Genomic DNA, 18,924 nt, shown 5'->3' with positions numbered 1-18,924 from the left:
GTCATGAGATCGAGCCCCGGCAGGGTCTTGCTCTGTGCTGAGTGTGGAACGTGCTTAAGATTCTCTCTCCTTCTTCTTCTTCTGCCCCACCCCAGTCACTCCCCCCCCCCATAAGAAAAAAAAAGGGGGGGGGGAGAATACCCGGGAAGAATGGAAACAAAGTTCAAGGACAGAAATTTGGGGCCCAAACATTTAAAGGGTGAGCAGAGGAAAAACAGTCTGGAAAGATGGCCAAGAAAGAAAAATTGAAGTTACAATTTTTTTTTTTTGGTCAAAAAATTCAAGGAAAAGAGTGATTATAAAAGCAAGAAGTTGAAGGGTACATGAATATTGGCTTTGGAGGCAGTTGGCATCAGCAAGATAAACTTTAGCAGAGTGAGAGAGCAGAAGTCCATGCGGATATAAGAGTAGGGGAGTGCAGCAGAGATCATGCATATAGATGATTCTACTAACATTGTCCATTAAAGAAGGATATAGAAACTGAGAATGTTCACTTGAGGAGAGGGATTCAGTATCAAGTTGGTTTTGTTTGTTTTTGTTGTTTCTATTGGAAAAATATGAGCACACTAGTAAGGATGTAGGAGATACAGCTAGAAGAGAAGTTTTGAAAACTGGAGAGAGAGGGTAGACCAATGGTGTGAAGTATTTTTGACCCTTGAAGGGATAGCAGGGGGTGGGTTAAAAAATGTAAGAGGAAGAATTAGCTTTGAACTGGAAAAAGGTCCTTTTCACTATGACTGGGGAGAGAAAGGAGAGTACAGGCATTAAAAGTTAGAGTTTCTCTGCAGTGGCTTCTATTTCTTCAGTAAAGCAGGGTGGTAATGGGTTGAGAGAGAAACAACAACGTTGAAGAAGTTTGTGGAACATAAAGGAATTTGGAGATAGCTTTGTGGAGATTGAGGATGCCTGTGGTGTAAACAGCACTACTGAGCTAAATGCTGCTGATGAATGGAGCTGTGTGTGTCGGAGCTGGTGTGCATGCCATGGAAGGATGGTTTAAGGTTTAAGGGAATAGATTCAGACTTGGTTGCCTAGCATTTCAGTAGAGGCTTGGAATTCTTAAAGATTCTAATATTTCTTAGCCATTTCCTCCTTCCTCAAACCCACACAATACTTCAATATTCATTAATTTAGTAATAAGTAGTTTCCTGGGGGAGTTTTCTTAAAGTTTAGTCTTTGTTCTCTACCTTTGTCATACTTCTCTAAGGACATTCCTACAGATATTAATACCATCTTCTAGTAGTGTCTGGGAGTTTTAGGGACTACTCAGCCAGATTCTTGCATAAAAGAATTTCTGTGTGGAGCCAATATAAAGATGCCCCATTTATTTTTCTGTCTTTATTTTCTGTTTTTATTTATTTATTTATTTTTTAGTTAATGCCACATATAGAAATTCTTCTAAGCTATGCTAAGTACCCACTGCTACTGCTGTTTAATTTGCATAAACTTTTCATTCATTCTCTCCTGCTTTTTAGACACATTTTTTTCTTCTTTAAGCCTACCTGTTTCTGATAAACTGTTCTAGTTCACCTTCTTGGGAACCTTTAATTTTTACCACCTCTAAATCTGTTCTCTCCACTTAATGCTCTCTGAAGTACAGAAAGTATCTTTTTTTTTAGCTCTACTGTTTTCAGTTCATACTAGATATAAGCTTCTTGAATTTCTAAGCATCCACAAAATTTGAATCTGCTAGAAACATCTCTGGCCAAGTTTCAGTCTCAATGAGAATATTACTGATAAATGTATTTATGGCTAAAGCATGACTATAAAAAGAAGGAAGGTTAATGATATCATGTTTATGCTTTAGGTTAGCAAATTAAGAAAGGTATCTATTTTAAAATTACTTTGTCTATTTTTCTCCTATTTTTCCACTCTTAATGTTTTCATAGAGCATGCACTTCTACCCTAAATAAAATATTTTTTTTTAAAGATCAACTTCCTCAGAAAACATGGCTTCCTGAAATAAGAGCATGGCTAGTAGCAAAGGCCGGTTCTTATTTCAAACATTTGTCTTTATTTTAAAGCTCCTCGGTGTAATTTTCAGTTACTGATCAATAGTCTTTGCCTTGAACTTATCAAAATTAATGACACTTTTTCCCAGGAAATGTAGTCACATGTTAAACATATGGCAGCCTAACTATGAAGTCTGTTACAAAACCAGACTGGAATTCTAAGATATATTTAATATTCAGAAAGATTTTTATGAGACTAATTCCTTCCTTAGGACTTTAGACTAATTCCTTCCACCATTAAGGCTTACACAATATTAAAACATGTGCTAAGTATAGAGCTTGCCCTCATGATTTACAAAAATCAAATGTCAGTGGAAAAAAGTTCCTTGTAATTTGTGAACTTAAGCCTGATTGAAAGGAATGAATATCTTTATAGCTGTGAATAAAGAACCATACCTACACTTGCATGACCAAGCAGAGGGTTTAATCAAATATAAATAGAGTGTTTTGTCGATAAGGTGAAATAGAAATCCTAACCATCCCTCCTGTCTGAAGCTCTGTAGGGAGAAATACTCACTTTTGCCTGAAAAACACTACTTTTCTTGATCATTGTAGCCGTTGCTAAGTGATGATGGGATAAATTTGGGGTGGTTTTCTGCTTCATTTTGGTTCACTTACACCTTGGAGTGCAGATATAAATCTTCCTCCTGATAGCAAAGGAAATTAAAAATCTAAGTGTCTGTCTCTCTCCCTCCACTCCTCATCCTTTTTTCCCCTTTTCTTCCTTATTCCCACTTTCTCCTCTTCTCCCTGCTTCTTTATTTCCTATCTCCTCCCTCCCTTCTTTTCTTCTTAAAGGCCTTTCCAGGAGCAAACTCCTCTCATTGTTTGGCATAGAAAGTGTTTATGCACATGCATGGAACAATAACTTCAAAATCAGGGGAAGATTATTCATTTAAGTGGAAATAAAAGAAAACAACATAGTGCACTTATCTATTGTCTTAACAATAATGGTAAATGCCATCTTTAAAAAAATAATCTCACTAATTACCTAGACAAAGCTATAATATTTATTCATGTTTTATAGGAGGTCATAATGTTTTATCCTTTTGGAAATTCACAAGGGCCATTCATCTGTTTCTTCAATTATATAAATTATTTGACTTTTGAGATACCACTTACCTAATAAAAATAAAGAAGATGATCGCTTAGAAAATCCTGAAACTCATATTTTGCTAATCCTTCATTATACTGCAATTATATGGGGTAATAAAATGGAATCTAATTCATCCTTATTTTGATGGCTCATAAATTGAAACACGTGGAGTTGTGGAATAAAAGCTGTTATGTAGAGCTAACATAAGTATTCTGAACCAAGTAGAGCTAACATAAGTATTCTGAAATGGGACAATTTTGTACAAGCAGTTTACATCCACCTAAAGTCAAATATATTATTAAACATTTGTATTAAGTATGTTATCTTCTTGTCAACACATATCTAATAACTCCAGGGGAGGATACTAATGAACAATTGGTCTTCAATTTTCTGTATGCCAGGTGATTTATATATTTTACAACCCCTTGGGGGAGGTGATAGTGACTTCCTATTACAAGTGGAAAAACTGAGATTTACAACACTGAACTGATTTACCCAAGACCGCATTTCTAGTAAGCAGTAAAATCTGTCTGTGCAAGTTTGCATCAGATACTTTTTTAAACACCCCCACATTAGCTAATGGGGAGAATGAGAGGGTTAGCACAAGCAACAAGGCCTAGTTATACTCAGAAATGTCCACTAGTATCCCTGGTGGTGACAGAAGGTAGAGAAATAGCATCCCTGATAATAGCATTGCATTTTCTTAAGGTCTTATATTTTATCTTAAAAGTTGTGTATGGCTTTGTAATTTTATGTTTTTAGGTAAAGCAAATAGAATGTAGTTTCATTTATCATGCCTCAAAATCATGTTTACCCTGTGATTTCAAATGCTTCCTGGCCCACATGATCCATATTTGAGAATCAAAGAATTAGAACAACATGTAAATCTTAGGGCATTTGAGGGAAGTTGTACAGGTGGGCTTATTAATATTGTCTATGGGAATGACGATCTCTGATCTTGTATGATGTATAACCTCTGAACCCATGTTCATCATCCCTGAGTAGGTAAGAATTTTTATTACAAAAGTTACTAAACTTGCAGAAGTTCCAAATTTGTCATGTTTCCTGAGATATGTCTAACATCTAGTACGTTGCCTGGTCAAAACAGATGTTTAATTAATGTTAGTTGTATGAATGGATCATTTCTGAGACACATAATATAGTATAGGCTAAGACTTCATGAGATACATATCTCACAAATCTATTTCTTTAGAACGAGTTAAAAATAATTATCGTATTTCTTTAGATGGAATATATTGGTCTCTGATTTTTAAATAATTCATTTTAATCTATTTGGGGCTTTCAGACTATACATGATAGGGAATTGGGATGGCACCTAAAGAAGACATGTGATGCTTAAGCTTACCTTTATTTAACATCGTAAAAAAAAAAAAATCTAGGCAAAAAGAAAACATAGGAATCTTGGTATAATATTTGGGGGTTTTCAGACATCAGGGTATAATCATGATAGGGGAAGCTATGGTAAGAATAGTGTAAGAATGAAATCAGGAAAGAAAGGTTTACAATATTTTATATTATAAAAGCATACCAATACATACTATCTAATAATAATGATCTAGCCAGAGATTAACTATGGAACTATCCATATCTTTTAGCACAGTTCATGAGAAACATTTTTAATGGAATAACATTTCTGACTTAATAAATAAAATCAGAGAGGAAATCTGTTTTATTTTCTAGCTATCTTTTTGAATGAAAACTATTATGTGAGGAATTAAGGGCCTTTGCTTTGTAGAGACCTGAGCTGAGCACCTACAGAAGTGGTACTACATTTTTCTAAAATTTATCTTATGATGTCTGAGTGAAATAGATACAAATAGTGATATTTGCACAATGGAGAAATATGTTTGACCGTGGGTCAAAAGCATTTCTAAGATTAGAACCCAGATTGTCTATGTCCATTTGGAATGGTCCATCTGAAAAAAATGTAGGTAATTATATTTCCCATATGTTTTGAACATCTCGTAGGATAACAAACTGTCTTTATTGTTTAATTCTGGCACCTGGTCTGCAATTTTTAATTGGTTCCCTTCACAAACCGTTACATCCTTGTCCTATCTCATTTTACATCTTCCTTATTAGTCACTATTAAGAACAATTTTATAGAGCAAAGTTTCTTTGTGTGTATGTGTGGATTGGGATTCTTTTGAAATCTAATCAAAGCTGTGGTCATTCTTGCAAGAAAAATGCAGATATCCTATTATACTCAAAATTTTCAGTCAGTTTCATAAAGCTTCTAGCTAAAGAATAAACAAAAAATACAAAAAATGAGCAAACCCTATATAACAACATAAATGTTTTATTTAGTAATCCTGTTTATATTTTACTGCTTACATTGCTTTTATGTAATTGTTAAGTGAAATTGAGAGTGTTTTAAAATGCTAAAGCCAAGAGCATGTGAATATGGGTCACACACACACAAAATGAAATGAAGCATAATGTGCAAGTAGGTATTCTCAGGAGACCTGTTCAGCAGAAGGGCACAGTGTTAGATGTAATTTGTTTATTGACAATCTCCGACAATGGTGCAATGAACCAGCAAACACCACAAAAGTAATGAATCCTTTCCTTTTTTAAGTAATTATATTTGAACAGTTCAAATTAACCTGTGGTTTGAGGCTACTGCTTGGGTGAACTAATTCGCTGATGTAATGACTTTTCTTATTTTTGCTCCAATGATTTAGGTAAGGAAGGAGGATAAATGAAAATATGGGGCCATAAGTTTATACCTTAGTGGGGAAAAAAACAAAACAAAACTATTGTTTTCTGCAAGTCACACATGAAGACTATCTCCAGCTGATCTAATGTAGGACGTGGTAGTTAAAATGTCAAACTAAACACAAAATTTCTGCCATGCTATGAGGCAATATTATGAATAAAACGAGCTGAATTGAAAGAGATAGATAGTTTGTGAAAATTCTTATAAAGATTCATCAGTCTTTTCAAACCACAGACTGCTGTTCTGTTGGCTATCACTGCTCATTAGTGCTTGAATCTAAGTTTCCAGGGGCCTGCTGCTTATCCTGATGCCTGGGATGGGATACCATGCTGGCATTATTGGGGCTATTATTTCTAAATAATGCTGTATCATTACCTCTATGTCCTGGCCATTATTACACATAGATATTCAGTAATGAGACTCAAAGTAAAACTTCAGGGGAAGTTAGGCAAGATTGCACAACACCTAGGACAGGTGCCTCTATTGGTTGCCACTCAGTAAATATTAGAAGGAAATAAGTACACTTAAACATGCATGTGTTATTACATGTTTTCTAAAACAATAAAGGACACTTCATGCACTTTTTTATATTATATATTTGTAAATAGCTTAGACTTTTCCATAAATTATATGTCTTAAAATTGAGAAGATAACCAATTTCAGTCTTCAAAAAGGATTGGCTAGCATTAATGCCAATATTAGGATTTAATGGCCCATAAATGATTCCTAAGTTTATGGCTTAAATAACTGATGTCATTAAGAGTATGACCTCTTGACTTTTTTGTAATATACGCTATATGCAATATAGCATCGTGGTTTGACTTGTTAGGTTTGTTTCTTGTGTTATTATTTGTGTATGATCTGGAGTATGTCGATTATGCCTCACTTTCTAGATTTGTGGGACCAATAATTGTAATACCTACCTCACAGACTGTTGTGAGGATTAAAGGAAGTTATCTTTGTAAAGCCTTTAACCCTGTGACTAACACTGGAAAACTGAGCTCACAATAAATGTTATGTATTATTAGGATAATTATTATTATGTGAAGAAAAGTATTTCATAATGAAATGGAAATTTGGTATACAGAATACATGCACTAATATGTCATCCAGGATGAAGAAAATGATATCTATCCCTTTGAACCAATCATTTAGGACCTGGCATCCCAATTTCTAGGACTTCCTTAAGCATTAATTCTTTGATCTGATATTATATCCATAGGTGCTCCTCACTTAACTTCCATCTACACAATCATCATTTTGCTATGTGTCTGACTTTACTGTACGTTGTGAAGGCAGCTCCACAAAAGAACATGCTCTTTAATTCCTTAACTGAAGCTCTTAGTAACCATCTTGAGATGGGAAGGTTTCATTGAGGATCATGAGTGTGATTAAGGATGGTAGTGCCCTAGATATATAAGGTAGGAGTTCCCAGAGAGTATAAAACAGGGAAGGAGACCCTTGTTTTACCTACGCAGATTCTTTAAAAGACCCTGTAGACATGGCAGGGGCTGAGGAACTAGTTATTATGGTTCCTTAAGGAAACCTAATCTCTAATAAGGAAAACAACTCTTGAGTTTCTCTTTCTACCAAAATAAAACTTTTTTGTCATAGATGTAGAATAATCTTTTCTAATTCCTGAAAGGAAAGTTAGAGGATGGCAAATACCAATTTTTATCTTCTGAATTAGATTACACAGAAATGTAAGTGAACTGTGATTTATTTTCCCATGAAGTGAAGCTTATGCAAAACATTTTACTCTATGTAGAAAATGATCTCTTTTACCAAGTGGTATAGAGTAGGATGGATCTTCAAGCACAAAAAAAGGTGAGCAATAATAAACTAGCATTCTATCTAGAGCAGTTAAGAAATCCAAAACTGTATCTAGATTTATGGAACTAGACCAAATTGTCTGTTAATTAAGTTCTTTATAAAAGGTAAAATTCCCAAAAGATCCTCCTCTTAAAATATCTGTTAGTGAGAATGTATTAGAGTAGGATAATGATACAGTTTCCCAATTGTTTACATTTCAAACATATAATTAAAGCACCAGATTTCAACACAGTTTTCTAGCTTCAAATAAGGATATATTTTCATTTATTTGCTATTTCATGATTATTTGTGGCTAGGATGAAACTACTTTGTTTCAAAATTCAAATATTTTCACACTGAATTTACATTGATCTGTTTTTTATGTAGTATTTTAAGGATGTTTGGCCACAGATATCTTTAAAATAACTAATGGAATCATTGCTAGTGACCATTCCATATATAATACATTTTTACATACATATGTATGTTTGTATATGTGTATATTTATAATTACATTTGATTTGAAAGTACATTTGAGGGTACATTATTATGTACAGCTTCCTTTCATCATCTTTAATTTTTTTTTCTGGAAACCTTCTTACTTTGTGATAATATAATATTAAATATGTTTATTGAAAATCTGTAAATAAAGGTTATTTTTAAATATCTAGTGATAGGTTATATAATGTTTTAATTGATCTTTCAAGTCTTTTTAATGTCTATTTCACTCAGATTTATCTTTTACAAAATGAAAGTATTAGCTTTAGGCATATCATTCCTTTAACAAAAACTTATGTATCTTTTACTGTTATAAAATTTGTGACAAAATGGATTGTAAATTGTTGGCTTTTAAGAAACAGGCAAAATGGGATTACACTTATACTGTAGAATTGATCTGTTTTGATCACAAAGATTTCATTAATGTTTAAAAATGTCATTTTGAGTAGGGATGAGGAAGAATGAGAAATCAAATCCAACAACAGATTGATTTTTGTTTCAATAAAATGTTTTTTGTGCACATTTGTGTCATACGTAACATTCATTTTAAGTGAAACCTAAAACAGATTTATTTGATAATCTTAAGTGGATTATGTATTGCTACCAATTTTAAAGCTGTTTTTTATATATAAATAGTGATGCTTACAAATATTCATTTACTCAAGAAATGATAATAGTTCTAACTATGCATTCAGATATGAATAACAACATACTTATAAGTTGACTTAAAACTGAAATGACGCTTATGAGAGTCACTGCAGAAAAGAGAATTTAACGTGAGGAGGTATGAGCCAGGAAGAGAATGGATAAGGGATGGTGAAGCAGAGATGAGCAACATTAGTGAGTTATGACTATCCTTAGGGTTAACTGGTGCTATGGAAGACCAATGAGAACCGGAATCCTCAGGGAGAGTCTATCCTGAGGGAGCTATACTTGTTATGAATGCAGACTTGGTACAAAGATGGGGTGGATGAGTGTGGTTAGTACCTGAACGTGAGTTCCTCCTTACATTTCACAACATGTGTACCTCATTTGCCTTATCCCGGTCCCTGTCCTAGCCAACACTTGCAAGTCTCTGTCCTCTTCCTCGCCAAACTCCTCCTGAAGATTTCCTCAGATTGTTCACATTCAGGTGGAAGCCAGTGACAAACAAAATGCAGTCTCAGCTTCCTGAGTAAGGTCCAGGGTAGAGAGTGGCTTGGGGGAAGGTGCATATTACCTAGTACAGGGGCAGAGAGAAAGAGATTGAAGTGGGTATACAATTTTAATTTTGTCCCTTTGAATACACTTATCTTGATATTCCTCCAACTTCTTGTACATGACCTTGAAATATTTGTGCATATTACTAAGGAACTGTTACATATGGCATTTCAAATTGAATATATCAATGTCTTTTTCTTCTGGGTTAGAAGCAGATGGAATTCCCTTATTGGAAAACGTCAGTCCTTTGCTTTCCCCTTGATTAGCTTTCTTGTCCCATTCTATAGTTATCCTACATTGACCCAAGGATATATATTGGTGAGTAGAAATTGGTAGAAAGCTGCAAAGGGCCTCTCTAATGATTCAGCTTTGATCAAATCTAGCTGCAGTCTAAATGCTATGGTGACCCTCATGTTTGCTAATATATCATTATAGCTTTAATTTGTAATAACATTTTAAAGTACCTAATATGCAGCTATTCACATACTGAGTGCTCAATGAATAATAGTTATTAATTTGGTTGTCTTGTATACTGATTATCCCAGAAGATTTTATAAAGTGGCAACAGAACTTGATCAATCCACAGGTCATCTGATTGAGATAACTTCAAATAATAAATTAAAAAATAAAAATATTGAGTTGACTGCATGACATTTGATGATGAAGTTGATGAATACTTTGTAAAAATTTTAGACCTAATGAGTCTGAGTTTTATGTTTTGTTCTTTCTGAATAAAATTCATGCATTTACTCTGATTAGAAATAACACCACATGGTATCCAAGTCAAAGACTGTGCAAATGTATCATTTCCCTACATCCCAATAATACAGCTGTCATTTACTGCACAGCTACTGTGTTCTAGTTATTTTATGTATGTTATTGTTAACCTTTCCCATTTCACTGTAGCGTCACTGAGATTCACAGACTAATTTGTACAATGCTATAGAACTAGCAAACAACAGAACAGGGATTTGAGCTCATTTTTGCCTAACTCCCAAAACCATGTTCTTTCTACTAGATCATGATCTTGTGGTAGGCCATAAATTGAGTGTGTATGTGTACACACACACACACACACACACACACACATACAAGCATGCATGCTCACGCGCATGTATGGATTTTCTCATTTGAGACAGAGAAATGCATGAAAGTAATATAGTCAGTGAAAATTCTCTCATTTTAAATTTTACTTTTAAAGTTAAGATCTGTGTCATTCGGACACTCAGGTATCCCACCAAAGCCTTGTGATCAACCAATCTGTCTTCTTTGCTTTTTATTTTTAATGTTCTAAGTCACATTTCTTAATGTGCTGATTTGTTTCTACCTAATTTTTTATTAGGTGAAGCTTGATATTTAAAAGGGTTTTGTTATGTAAATAGTGATACTTTAAAAGCAAGGAGTCACCCATGCATTGAGGACATCAATATATCAGACTTCTAATTGACAACTTGCAAGACCTGCTTGTGATTTATAGCTCGATTACAAACTCACTCTCCCCCCTCTGCCAATGGAATTGGCAATATTTTTTCAGCCCAGATGGTACATTAGCCTTGGCCAGCTGGTTCTCCCCATGCTGCCTCATCACAGGACCATACAGCAAATATCACCACGTATGACCCAGTTCAGTAGGTAACACACGAAGGCTTCATGCCTCGCTTTGCCCTCAGGCATATGGAAGTGAACCTGAATGAGATTTATGCATCCAAATTTTTACACTCTATCAGGCTCCCCACAGTCATTCACTTTTCTGACCTGACTTTTGAAACTGTTTAGAGTAGACATAAGAGATATAATAAATAGTTCCAAAATTTTATTGTATTGTACCATTCTTAATTTTCACATTTCATTTATTTTGCTGACGTTAAGACACTTTTAAAGATCCTAAGCAGTATTAAATACGTTGGATTTTTAAAATGTGTATTTTTCAGAAGTTTTTAATATTATAAGTACAGTTTCAATAGCACCCATATAAATAGGTATAGAAGAATATGTTTTGACAAATTTCAAAGTCACAATGTTTAATAGAGAGATTGGATACAATAACTATAGTTAACAGGTTCAACTTTACAGGTTGAAATGAGTATATATGTAATCTATACTATACTATATTAATTACTATATTGATTTCTTATACTAATTACTATAATTTTAAGATTTAAGATTATGAATGATATGAGAAGAAGTGGGATGGAGGGGGAAAAAAGGCTATTTACTACAAAAAAATCACCCTTTGAATATAGTTTAGATTAAGTAAGAATAGGAACACAAATTTCACACTTTTAGACACTTTCAGTTTTCTTCCTAATAATTGTTTTCTATTTCAAATGAAATGTATAGGTAACTCATAAATTATTTGCATGATTGATCCTTCTATATAGTTTTTCCATAGGATCAGATTAGATGATAAAATCTTGAATATTCTCCATATTTGTATATCTGCAATCAGAAAATAAAACACAAAACAAATGCTATCCTTAGAAATGTAGATTTTATTTATTTTTAGTTTCTTTTATTCATATAATGTTATAATGACAGTGATTATAAAGGATCATCCCTGTATTACTTGGTAAACTTGGTTTACCTGTTGAAGGAAATACATTTTTGTGTGTGTTTAGTATCAATTCCAATTCTGATTTTCTAAGGGAACTAGAAAAGGGAAATACTTTCTGGTATCTGAAATAGGATATATATGTGTGAGGTTTGTGTGTGTACATATCTTATATCATGCATTATACATATATATCATATAACCTTTTTTCAAACCATTTAGTTAATTTAAATGTGAAGAAATAGTGTATGGTAATGGTTGTTTTGCATAAATTTTTAATAAAGTTTGCTATCTGCATCAGTTCTGACAAGCTTTTAAAAAAGTTATTTGGAGCTATTTTCCAATATTGGGAGCTACATTAAATTTTACAGTAATGAGATTTTTTATTATGGAGTGATTTTTTTTTAATAAATCCTTTCCTGGAATTCATTACATTATTTTTTTATACAATCTATAGTTCCCACATTATAAATTTTAAAATAATGTTTATATGCTTGTGAGTGTATTTAAGTAGATTTTTAACTTCCGAAGGTTTTATTCAGGATTTTAACTTAGAGCCCAGTTGACTGTTTGTGAGTGGTTGTCCTTAGTGTTACCGTGTCATAACCAGAGACATTTATAGGCTTAGGTTTTGGTTTGCTTACATGGGCTCACCTCAGCATTCAAGCCACCTCAGTCTAATGGCCTCCTTGTTTAATTATTTACCATTTACATTTTCATTTTCTAGGAGTTATACATATGTATTCTTATAAGAGTTCTTGGGACTCTTTCTAGTTTGCTGCTTTGATTTCTGTTCACTAACTTGCATTAAAAAACTGAAAGTGAAGGCAATCTTTTCTTATTCAGTTTTAAATATGCTTTTACTTAATATATTCATTGCATTTATAGGTACATAAACTTAAATCTTCAAGTTAACCCTGTGGTTTCACACAATAGGGTCAAAATGCTTACTAGTTTACAAAACTTTTCACTGCCCTTTTCTTCTTTCTACGAACATCATAATACTATTGCATCAATGGTCATTGAAATCATCAACCATCTAAACTATTTACTATTGTGTATTTACAATTAAACATCATTTTTTAAATGCCCAATTGTCTTAATTTTTTCAGGTTCGTTGATTTTGGGTCAAAACTAATTTGAATAAGGGAATTGTCGTGCTTGATTATATCATTTTTATTTTTTGTGTATGATATCACTAATAGAAATTAATCTCAGAGTTAATTCTATCAAATGGCAGAATGTTCAGGGATCATTGAACTAGTGGTAAAAATTAAGTTCTGGTTACATTTCTGCTGCTAAGAAATTCTATTAAGCAAACTATTTTACTTCTCTGAGCCTTGTTCTTTATAAAGTTAAAAGGTTGGAGAAGGTTCTTTCTAAATTTATTTCCAATTATAAAACGAAAGTATGATTTTAAGCTATACTTTAAAAGTCTTTAAGTCAGGAATCTTTAAGTCAGAGACATTTTTTAGCAGCTGGAAATCATGTCAGAAGAAGCATTTGGTAATTGAAAAAGTTGGCTTTTTTTAATTCAAAATTGTTCATTTTTAAACAAAAACAATTAGTTTTTTTCAGAATTTTTTTCCAGAATTATAGCCAAAGATATCAAAAATTATAGTCTTTTAACCTCATTTTCCTCACCTGTAAAACAAATACTATCGATTTCATAGTGTTGTGATGATGAATTCTATAACACAAGTGAAATATTTGGCCCTGATAAATTTTAGTTATATTAATGTTTTCTTTGTGAATAAAATAATCATAAAGGCATGTATTCCAGAGAACACACAGAAAAATTAATTGTAACAGTCCACAGACAAACTTTAAACTATTTTCCTTTTCTCTGACATTTCTCCTTCACTGCAGTTGTTCTAAAGGAGCCTGATAAAATACACTTGAAAAGTAGAGGTAAGCATTCTGAACGTATTTACAATGTTGTGAGGAGAATGCTTATTAGGAATTTGCTATACAGGGTGCCTGGGTGGCTCAGTCATTAAGCATCTGCCTTTGGCTTGGGGCCTGATCCCAGTGTTCCGGGATCGAGCCCCGCATCGGGCTTCCTGCCCCGCTGGGAGCCTGCTTCTTCCTCTCCCACTCCCCCTGCTTGTGTTCCCCCTCTCACTGGCTGTCTCTGTTAAATAAATAAAATCTTTAAAAAAAAAAAAAAAAGGAATTTGCTATATATAGTCCATTAAATTTGATTTCATTGTTTAAGTATTCAACTTAAGTGATAATTTATATATATAAATATATACTAAATATATATGTTTTATATATAAATATATACTAAATATATATGTAAGTTTTATATACATATATATATAATAAACATATATATATATTTTTTTCACACTAAAAATATTCAGACTTTGTAACTCAGAAAAAAAGAAAAAACAAACTAAATGGCACCTGTGATGCAATCACATTTAAAGTGTATTTTATCATCCTTGTACAAATAGGCCTAATTTACCATTATCAATGAAATTAGCTTAATTTTAATGCAAATTGTTCACTTTCCATGGGAAAAAAAAAATCCAACATAAAGCCTTTTTAAAACACATGATGGGATATGCTAAAGCTGATTAAAATATATGTAGGAATATACTCCTAAGTGTTCCTTAGCATCATGCATACCTCTGTGTTCTCTTTTATTAATTTGTGCAGTTTACAGGAAGTATTGTTGCCATGGGCTATGTAAAAACTGTTTCAATCTTAAGCATGCCTGGACAGATGAGGGTATTAGACAACTACTCAGGTCTAAGTGGCTGGAGTACAGCTCTCTTTCCTATAATAGGTTTCCTGCTCCATCAGGCTGTGTGGTTTGATAGTGGTGATTAATATTTGGAAGAAGTAGCCATAGGAAACACCAAATGTATGGAAACAGTTGCCTTTTCTCTGGGGTCTCTTACAGCCTTCAAATAGAGTAATCATTTTTACACACACAAACAAACACACTTATACTCAAATACACACAATCATTGTGCTTGTGTTTTTCAGTCTCCTTCTATTACTGTAAGCTCCGTGATAACTTTTCTTTTCTTCTTTGTTTGTTGTGCTTACACTGCCTGGCATAATGCTTATTACATAGTACATGTTGAGTATTTTTTCTTTGCAAACTTTATTAGTCCATTGATATACCTTCACTCCTCACACGTAACACACATACACACATAGACATACACACAAGAAAAGAACAGCAAAGCATGTGATATGTGACTGTTAACATTGGTGGCCTGTCATTATGGAAAAAGTATCTCACAAGTAAGAGATCTTGCCTCATTTGAAACTCTTCTACTAATTACTTATGTGCCCTAAGGAGCCTGTCTTCCCTGAGGCACAGAATCCATACTATTAAACAAGAGGGGCACCTGGGTGGCACAGTCATTAAGCGTCTGCCTTCGGCTCAGGGAGTGATCCTGGCGTTCTAGGATCGAGCCCCACATCAGGCTCCACCGCTAGGAGCCTGCTTCTTCCCCTCCCACTCCCCCTGCTTGTGTTCCCTCTCTCGCTGGTGTTCTCTCTGTCTCTGTCAAATAAATAAATAAATAAATCTTTAAAAAAAAACAAAACAAGAGGTGATTTCTAGGATCTGTTCTCACTGAAGTCTATAAATCTAGAATTTTTAATTTACATTCTGGGTTTTAAATTTGTATTCCTTTCACTTATTTTTTTATGCTAAAGACTACTACGGTCATATCAAACAGTGCCTTTAGCATTATGCATATATGTGTGCATGTGTATATGTAAGGGTAGCTGGAAGGATACTGGTCAGATTTACAGTGGTGATTTGAGGGTAAGAGAAGAGGGGAACAGAAACTATGTGTGGATGTCAGAATGGACTTTGTTTTCTTTTTCTTTCCTCTGCCTTTAGGATACACACACATACACACACACACGTGGCTTAAGTCATTTAAAAAAATACAAATATAAGAATAAAAAGGCTGACACATATGCTAACATGATGCAGTAAAAAAATAGGAATTTGCTATATTTCTTTTTTACAATTTAAAAAAAGACTGCTAATTAGATTATATGAATTGTTGGGTCTTAAACTTCTATGTGGCATTTTTATAGTTGAGGATATGGATATACCCTGGAGATCAAAGAGATATTTGCTTCCTACTTAAATACTGCCTTTTGCAAGGCTGAGAGGTTTAGTCTCAGTTAAATCTTCTATAGAATTTGTATGATAGAAAATTTGGATGGCATTCAAAATTCATAAATTGAAATTCTAATTTCAGGATGCCATAATTTAGAGCTAGCCTCTCCAATTAAGTTTTTGTTGTTGTTGTTGTTTTAATCAAAATAATTCTACTTTAGGAAAGAGAGGGAACAATAAAAAACTATAATAGCGTCATTTCCTTTCTTCCTTAAAACTTTTTTGTAGTAGTTAAATCCCTAGTTAGTGACTGCCCTTCCAGTAGACTAAATTCTACCCTCAAATACTCAGACAGAACTCCCATTGGGCCCAATTCTGCCGTCCTCCTTCAGGCAAGAACTCCCTCTGAATTTAAATAGTCTCACTCAGGTACTATATTAATAGGCACCATAGATGCACAATGAAAGACAGTAAAGGGAAGTTTTCTTGTGTAAGCATGGCTGACTCAGCATCTTGAGGTATTCCAACAAATAATCTGTAAAGAATTGGGGCAATTATAAATTTTCCATCAGCTATTCACTAACTCAGAGAATTTCTCATGAAACCTTTCTATTCTGCTGCATGTAACTTCTGTTAATCAAAGTAACTATCAAGCATCCAAAGATACTCTAGTTACTATGTTTTAAGAATCCAGAAATTTTCTACTTAGAAAGAATACCATCTATTAGATTGCCTTATGACTACTTTAAAGTAATCACAATAAACAAGTGAAGGCAGATTTCGAAGTCAGTAAATTCTTCAACAACAACAACAACATGTTTTTCAAATTAACATTAGTGGAAAGCCGTATTTCAAACCACCCTCATTTTATTTACAGTAGATGTTGAATTAGGGGCGCCTTGGTGATTCAGTCAATTAAGTGTCTGCCTTCAGCTCATATCATGATCCCAGAGTCCTGGGATAGAGAGCCCTGTGTTGGGCTCCCTGCGCGGTGGGTAGTCTGCTTCTCTCTCTCCCTCTGTCCCCCCGCCCCCGGCTTATGCTCTCTCTCTCTCTCTCTCTCTCTCTCTCTCTCATGCTCTCTCTCAAATAAATAAATAAATAAATAAATAAAATCTTAAAAAAATAAAGTATATGATGAATTATGTAGCTAGGGCAAAATTGGGGATTACGTAGTTTTTGCCTTCACTTTCTTTCCTCTCCTTCACTGTGTTCTGCTCAGCTGTGCAGGAGGCTCCTTGGGTTTCCCAAGGCTCTCTGCCTAGTGGCCTACTGAGGTCTCCAGCACTTATTCTTTCTGGTTTCTAAACCTTTATCTTTCCTACCTTTTTATATAATATCTGCTTTTAGAAGAAGTCCTTCCATTTGTTAACCCAGTAGAATAAATGAAATACAAATTGCAAATGAAACATGATCTGGTGGGAACCTCCTTTTACATGGGAGTATCTTTCCCAGGGCCTCAAATCAAGACCCAGGAGAATCTATAAAGAGTGATAGTTGTGGTGACAGTGATAATACTATTAAGTTCATAGATCCTCAAACACACAGGCATCTTCCTTACCACATACAGAGACTTCGTGATACTTTCTCTGCTTAAAGCACTGGTCTATCCACATTTTACTCTATTGTCTTCTGTACCTTTAAATTATAGTGCATTGGTTGTAGGTGATTGAAACCTAATTTAAAATAACCTAAACAAAGGGATTTTATTGGATTACAAAAAAATAGGAAGTTTTTGGTCTTTAAGCATGCATTGTTTTGGTCTTTAAGCACACGTTGATCCAGGGGTGAGACCATGTCATTAGGATACTGTCTCACTGTCTTAATGTCTCAGCTCTAGTTTTCTCTCCTTTGGCTTTATTCTTAGACTTTTTCTAATTTGTGATAAAAAGGGCTCAAAGCAGTTCTGTTCTCATATTATCTTCATAGTTCTGTTCTAACTGGAAAGATCATGTCCCTTGCCAGATAGCCCCCATCACTATGAATAGGGAAATTAGGTCATATCATTGACTAAGGATGAATCATATGGTTACTCATATCGTAGGTAGACAGAGGGATCAGTTTACAAGAATTCCTTAGAACAAATTCACTTTAAAAGTAAATTTTTAAAAATACCATTAATAGGAGAAGGGGCAAAACTATGATCATAACTGTTCATGATAGAACTCATCAAAAGTTGTAACTATATATGGGTTTTGACTGTCTTCTTCACTATAGTTCTGTGGGAAATAGGGATTGTTCATTACTGTATACCCAGTGCCTATTACAATTTATGATTTGTATTAAGAAGTCAGTATATATTTCCTTCTGTAATTAACTCATTTAATCTTAAATATTTTCTTCATTTTAAAAGAGGAAACTGAGGCTCAGACAGGTTGTATAACCTATCTATAGAGATTATAGGTTGTGACTTGGTATAGCATACAAATTTTTTTAAGTTAATAATGTTTTGTAAATGTTATAGGTAGTATAGAAACCTATGTGTATTTAGAAGCTTTCATGTGTTTAGTAACTTTCAAATTTCTTTAACATACTTATTATAAATCACTTATGTTTCTTCTAGGCCCACTTAAAATATTTGCACAGCTTTAAAAATTAATTTCCTTTTGAAGTTAGTTACATTTTACAGTAATGATGTTAATATTTGAGAAAAGCTTTAGTAAACCACAAAGTAATACTAGTCAGTTGCCTATTTTGGGAACAAGTAACACTAAACTAATATGCGCCTTTCCCTTAGAAATCTTGGTCTCAATTAAATTTGAAATCATCATGAGGGAACAACAGAAGGGGCCACCATGGAACTCATGTTAACCATCATGAATTATTTGAATATATCAAAGCTGAATAAAAATGTCCCTTAATGCTATGAAAAGAACAGAAAGATAAGCAATCATGTCAAACTCATATGCATAA

The 18,924-nt window shown here is 33.7% G+C and overlaps 1 protein-coding gene across 2 annotated transcripts in view; it reads left to right on the top strand.

Moving 5' to 3' along the window:
- ERBB4 (erb-b2 receptor tyrosine kinase 4) overlaps positions 1–18,924 on the top strand; it is a 1,083,293-nt gene that overhangs the window by 237,389 nt on the left and 826,980 nt on the right. The window lies entirely within an intron of this gene.

Source organism: Ursus americanus, chromosome 1 (genome assembly GCF_024610735.1).
Source record: "Ursus americanus isolate L20-20 chromosome 1, mUrsAme1.1.p, whole genome shotgun sequence".
Classification (NCBI taxonomy): domain Eukaryota; kingdom Metazoa; phylum Chordata; class Mammalia; order Carnivora; family Ursidae; genus Ursus; species Ursus americanus.
Note: the sequence above shows the minus strand (reverse complement) of the source record. Positions and strands in the feature narration are given on the sequence as shown.